This window comes from Semicossyphus pulcher, unplaced genomic scaffold (assembly GCF_022749685.1).
Source record: "Semicossyphus pulcher isolate SPU_LCO1_2020_fin unplaced genomic scaffold, fSemPul1.0.p SCAF_3, whole genome shotgun sequence".
Taxonomy (NCBI): domain Eukaryota; kingdom Metazoa; phylum Chordata; class Actinopteri; order Labriformes; family Labridae; genus Semicossyphus; species Semicossyphus pulcher.
This window is the reverse complement of record NW_027211704.1, coordinates 11,142,582-11,148,636: the sequence shown is the minus strand read 5'-3', so window position 1 is coordinate 11,148,636 and position 6,055 is coordinate 11,142,582.

Here is a 6,055-nt window from a genome sequence, read left to right as displayed (position 1 = left end):
CTTTTTTTCTCTTCTGCCCAAGTGGGTGAGAGTTGAGATGTTAAAAACACGGTGATTCACAGCTCGGTCACCTCATTCTCAGCTGTCATTTTCTCATCAGGAAAAACTGAGAGGAGAAACAGCAGTCAGGTGTGAGCGGAACAGGCCCTTAAAGCTCTGTTTTATGAGACAGGATTGTCACAGTGGACGTTGTTGGACAGGCTGCGGTCAGTGTGATGATCCATAGTTTACACAGTTGTTGCATGGCCTTCTGCTGTCTGTGTGTGTGACTCTATGAACAAATACTCAGGTCCATTTGTACATTCAATCCTCTGTTAATGTCTGCATGCTTGCACATGTTGTTCTTAGCATGTATATGTATGTGTGTGTATCCAGGTCAAAGGTCATAGTCTTGCCTCAGGGCAACAGAAGGCCTAAAGAGCCCCTGGCCCCCATGCTGATCCTGTAGAGCCACCGTCTATAGAGCAACAGCCTCGCGCTGCTCTCAGATGGACAGATGTCACATGGTGTGAGCACACAGATCAGGCGGGATCAACTGAAATGATCCTGAAATTAAATATTGGAAATGTTAGAGTGCATATGTGATTTATCATTTCATGAACTGTATCAGTCTGTGACAGCCCACGCTTGGAAAATTCCAGGAAAGGGTTTGGTTTAAAAAAAAAAAAGTTTATATTCTCTGTCTCTGAAATTGCAAAAAAAAAGCTTTATTCCCCCTTGAGCAAATTGTTTGGATGATCTGCAGTCAGACCCTTTATAAATTAAACGTTTGCACATTAATGCCTGAACTGCTTCCCAGTCTTTTTCTCTGTATCTCATTTATCTCACATTTCCTCTCCTTCTATAAACAAAAAGAACAGGAATTCAGGAATTCTCTTGGCATCACAAAATACCTTTCTGCAGATGTTTGCGAGCTAGTTTGTCCGTGTATAAGTGTGTTTGCATGTGTCACATGTACCATAGAGGGCACTCTTAATGCCATTGGACTATGGAGTATGTACAATTTTGTAAACCCATTAAAGAGGATGCATCGTACAACAGAAACATAAATATTGACTTAAAGGGATTTTACAAGCTGCAGATGTATTTGGCCAGGCTGTAATCTTATTTTAAGGATGTCAGTCATTCAACAAGACAAAACTAACCAACAATCTTGGGCGTAGCAATTTTTCTTACTGCATTCTGTTCTCCATACTTAGATAAAGAATACTGGTTTGCATACTGGTAACGTGTGATGTGTTGTTGTCCAGCCTTTCTGTCACTCTCACTCCCTGAATGTGAAGCTGTGCACAGGGATGTGACTCCTGAGAGTGGGGGAGGAGTGAAGGAGGATGGGATCGTGTGTGTGTATGTGTGTGTGTGTGTCTAAGTGTGTGTGTGTGTGTATGGGGTTTAGATGGAGGAGGGGTGGACCGGATCGTGGAGAGAATTAGTTTGGGGGTCACTGCACATGCTCCCCTGAATGAACACATGGGTGTGAGTGCAGTGTAATGAGGGTCCAGTGTGTGACTGCGTTGTGTCTGTGATGATTAGCTGCAAAAACAAGGATGTTTTTTTTAACGACCGTGAAGGGTGGGGCTATAAATTATAATCCAATGAGCAGAAGCATGTGACTTTATGGGGGGTTTGGCAATGTGTTGAAATACACTGTAATTGTTTTCAACATGGACCATGTATATCATTACAAAGATTCCTAAATGCGCAAAAAAAACCAAAAAAACAGAAAAAATGAGAATGATTGAAAACAGTAAAAAAGGAGTGTCCCCAGAATTGAACCCTGGGGTACGCCCTTGCTTATATTTAGAGGCCTGATTTGAGCCCTTGTGACATAAGCTAATCACACCGCTTTACATGCAGTGTATTCCTTCTTATCCCTATTGGTAAAGTGGGTTTTTTCTTTCTGATTGGTGTGAATGACTTGATTGAAAAACGACTGCTGGCTTAATCGTCCCCTAATGAGCTACCATGTCTTTTGTTGTCATGGCTCTGAGAACAGCAATGTCGGTGGGTATGTTCATCATTTCACCTGCCTTATTGACTAAAATATCATGATGGCACAAAATGTTGTACAGGCATGGTTCCCAGAAGATGGATCCGTATGACCTTGGTGGTTTAATGACTTTCTGTTGTGTCACTAGCATGTTGAATTTTCTTCTTCCAAAAGAAACTCCTCCACAACTAAAATCACAACAAATGGCATTCCCATCAGATTTAGCTTTCCCTCTGTGTCAAGTGAAAGGTAACAAGTGTTAGCATGTTAAAAAGCTAAACTAAGTTGGTTTGCATGTTTAACATTTTACCATCTAAACATCAGCTTGTTAATGTTGTCATTGTGAGCATGTTAGCATCATGTTAGCTTCTAGGTTTAAAATGGAGAAGCTAGCATGCCTTTAGACCCCTAATCTTGATGTAATCAGTTTGCCACTGATGGAGACGGGGCCAGGTGCATTATCTAATCTGTGTAGGCAACTAAGCAATGTAGATTACCCACACACACACACCTCTGTCATGCTGGTGCCGGCTCTGTAGCGTCTGGGATCATGTGGGTATTTCACTACACACCGTCACGGTCACACTCAACACCCTGATATCTCCCATCCTGGCCCATACCCACAATCACTCATATTACACACACACACACACACACACACACACACACACACACACTGCATGTCAAATCTGGGTTTACCGAAAGATGAGTACGGCAATGGATCAAACTGTCTGACTCAATCCTGAACAATGAAGTGAGGTAAAAAGTGGGTAAAGGGCAACCAGCTGAAAGACTTAGTCAGCCATGACATCTTAACTGTGTCAAATTTGGGACATGTGTGCCTCTTTGTCACTCAACGTTGTACAAATAGATTCACACAAGATGTTAAGGACTGTGCCACACGCAGACAACATGTCCTTGTTTCTTAAATCTATTTTTAAATCACTACACAAAACAAAGATCCTTGTTTTTAAGGGAGTGATCAATGGAATGAGGCTGCAACTACTGAATATTTCCACTATTTTTTATCATTTGATTAATTCTGTGGCCTAACATGTTATAGCATTCTGTAACCACCCTCATTCTTTTTCCATGAATTCATCTTCCAAGCGCTGGCTGCTAGTTGAAGTTTTATCTTTTTCATGTTTTCCACTTCTGATTAATGCCTATCCTGTCACATGTAAGTTATTTTATGTTGGTAAAAGATGGCTTCAAATTCTTTCATCCTTACATATCCCTTATGTCTTCTGACGTTTTTGTCCTAACTAAAGAATAACTTGAATCTGCCAAAGTTGCCTGAAAATTATGTTGATGACATTTAGCGCATGGACAGGTTGGGAGCTATCCAACTCTGTCCTCTAAATACTGGCGGTATAACAGCTTTACAGACCTCCCACCTGACACCCCGACACCTGCCTGTGTATCTGCACATATAGGGTAGTAAGAGGGGGGGCTTTGGTATCACCTTAACTCCTGAACATAAACCAGAGCTCCCTGGAATTTTAAGCTATATAAGGGATCAGATCTTATCAGGTTTCTTAAGTGAGAAGTACGTCCTATTAATCAGACCCCTTTTGTTTATCGTGTGTTCGCGTTAGCTTAACACTGTTTGCTCAGGTTTGTCATGTGGACCACCAGTGATGTGTGGAAGTCATTATTTCACTTTGGGTGGCTGTTTGGGGTGTAAGTCATTAAGGTGAGGAGGGAGTCATTCCTGAGGCATGCCCGGCTGCACCTCAACAGAAGCACTTGTCAGGAGACAGAAAATAGAAAGTAGAGCTGTCTGGCATTCCCGTCTGCTTCACTGGTAGTTTCTGTGTTTGAGAGTATTAAGAGGTCTACAATGACAGTAAGGACAAAAGCATTTTCTGACACTTGAGGAAAAGATGTTGAGTCAGGGTGGCCGCTATTGTCGAGGCGTTATACAAGTAAGATGTTTGAATGTGCTGCAGTCTGGTACACTTTGTCGACTTGCCTCTTTCCCATTACCTACAAGCTATGTTTGCTCTGAGGTTTCTTCTCTGTGACAAGTGCCAAGAAAACTGTTGGCGTCTTGTGGTAAAATTAGTGTTCTGTTGCTAACACATGCTGTATTGATACAATGTAGCATATGTGCCATTAAAATACATACAATACATGCCTAATATGTGACCTTACCTTACATTAGAATGGGGTTTGGTTAGCACATACTATGGTTTAGCCTGTTATTATGCTGTCTAATGTTAGTACTGCTGACAGTTAGCAATTTAATATAACAAACATTAGTTTGTAAGCAAGTGATGTGAACATATAGCTTTTAGTTTGTTAGCTATGTTAAATGCTAATGCTACAGTGTTAACATACAAATATTCCACTACTTTTAGCTTTTAGCCCTAGCTAATTTCAGTATGCAGTTCGCGGGTAGGTAGGAAAAGAGGGGAACTCTATGTGAACAAATCAGAATTGGGCTCTGTTAGCGCATGCTAATGTTTTTGGATGTTATTGTGCTGTTTAGTGTTTGTACTGCCGAGGTCTATCATTATATCATGATAAACATTAGTTCATTAGCAATAATGTGTAAAAATAGTTAGATATTCACTGGGTACATTCAATGCTAATGCTGATGCTGCATTGTTAATGTAAATAGCTAGCTACAATACCATAAGCTACTAGCTAAATTTGGGTATGCAGTTCCTTGGCAGTGATTTTATCACCACATTTAAATGAGGCTACATTATCACATGCTAATGTTTTGCCTGTTATCAAGCTGTTTTATGATTGAAATGCAACCAGTTAGCATTTTAACAGAATTAACACTGGTTTATTAGCACGTGTTGTGAGCATATATCTATGTGCTTGCTACATTAAATGCAAATGCTGATGGTACAACGTTACGTCATTGGTAGTACATTCGTTATATTGACATACAGTTAGCATTATGCTCATTGATGCCATGAAAACTTCTAGCAAACATATTGACAAACTGGTGGCCGTCACATCACTGTTAGACAAAATTTAAATAAATATATTTCATGTTATTATCAACTCTTACACTGACTTACTAACCAACATAACTTTCCAAAGGTCATGCTGTCAGCGGCTAACAACTTAAAAAGATGCAGATGAGGATTAGCAGCAAATGAAGGACTTACAGTACATTTGACCCAGAACAGAGTGGAGCAAATGTTGTTACATATATACACTGTGCTGTATCAAACAGAAATCTTAATTTTTAAAGTATTATCATGAGATGATGTGCACCAAACAGTTGTGTTATGGCTGGGTGATATCTGTGTCCACTCAGACGTCTACTCCTCTGTCTGTGCAGGGTTCACGCAGTGCTATCAGCTTGCTACGCCGTATTTATAGACAAAATACTTCCCAGCCTCAGAGATAACTCTAATTTAAGTGTGGACATAACAAGGTAGATATGAGGGGGGCTGCTGATGGGAACTTTTCACACAGGCATTGGAGCCAGTTGTTACTCATACTATTAAGCCAAGCACTTTCCCTGCCAACATTTTTGTTATAATTATATGCAAGCAGCAGGCTCCTTTTAACTGCATCAGTTGTGACACCCAGTCTAAGGTTGATCCCTCTCACATTTTTGTCTTCCTTCCATCTTACAATCTGTTCTCTATTCTCCGTTCTCTCTCTTGTGCCTCTTGTTTCCCCACGTCTCGCTTCCATGCATATGCCATGGCTGACGGTGTTGGGTGGAATGTGGCTCAACGTTCGGTTTTTAAATAGCATCCTAGCCTGAATCGGTCACTCCTAATAAGGCAGAGACAAGTGACACTGGCCCCAAAATATCAGCAACCACCTCACTGAGAATAAAACATTTGCTATCCTTGATAGTGAGTGATGACTAGAGAAATCTACAGTATGTTAGCACAAATAAGATACAGTACATACAGAGGGCAGAGCTGTTCTGAATCAGTCGAGAGTCAAGATGACATGACAGCATATTAACCTGTAGGTGGTCTCAGCAGGATTTGAATAGTCTTGCTCGAGTTGCAGGTGTTTGTACTTAACAGTAATGGCAGCTCAGGTCAGCTGAGGCATTGTGTGAAATGGGCCACCAGT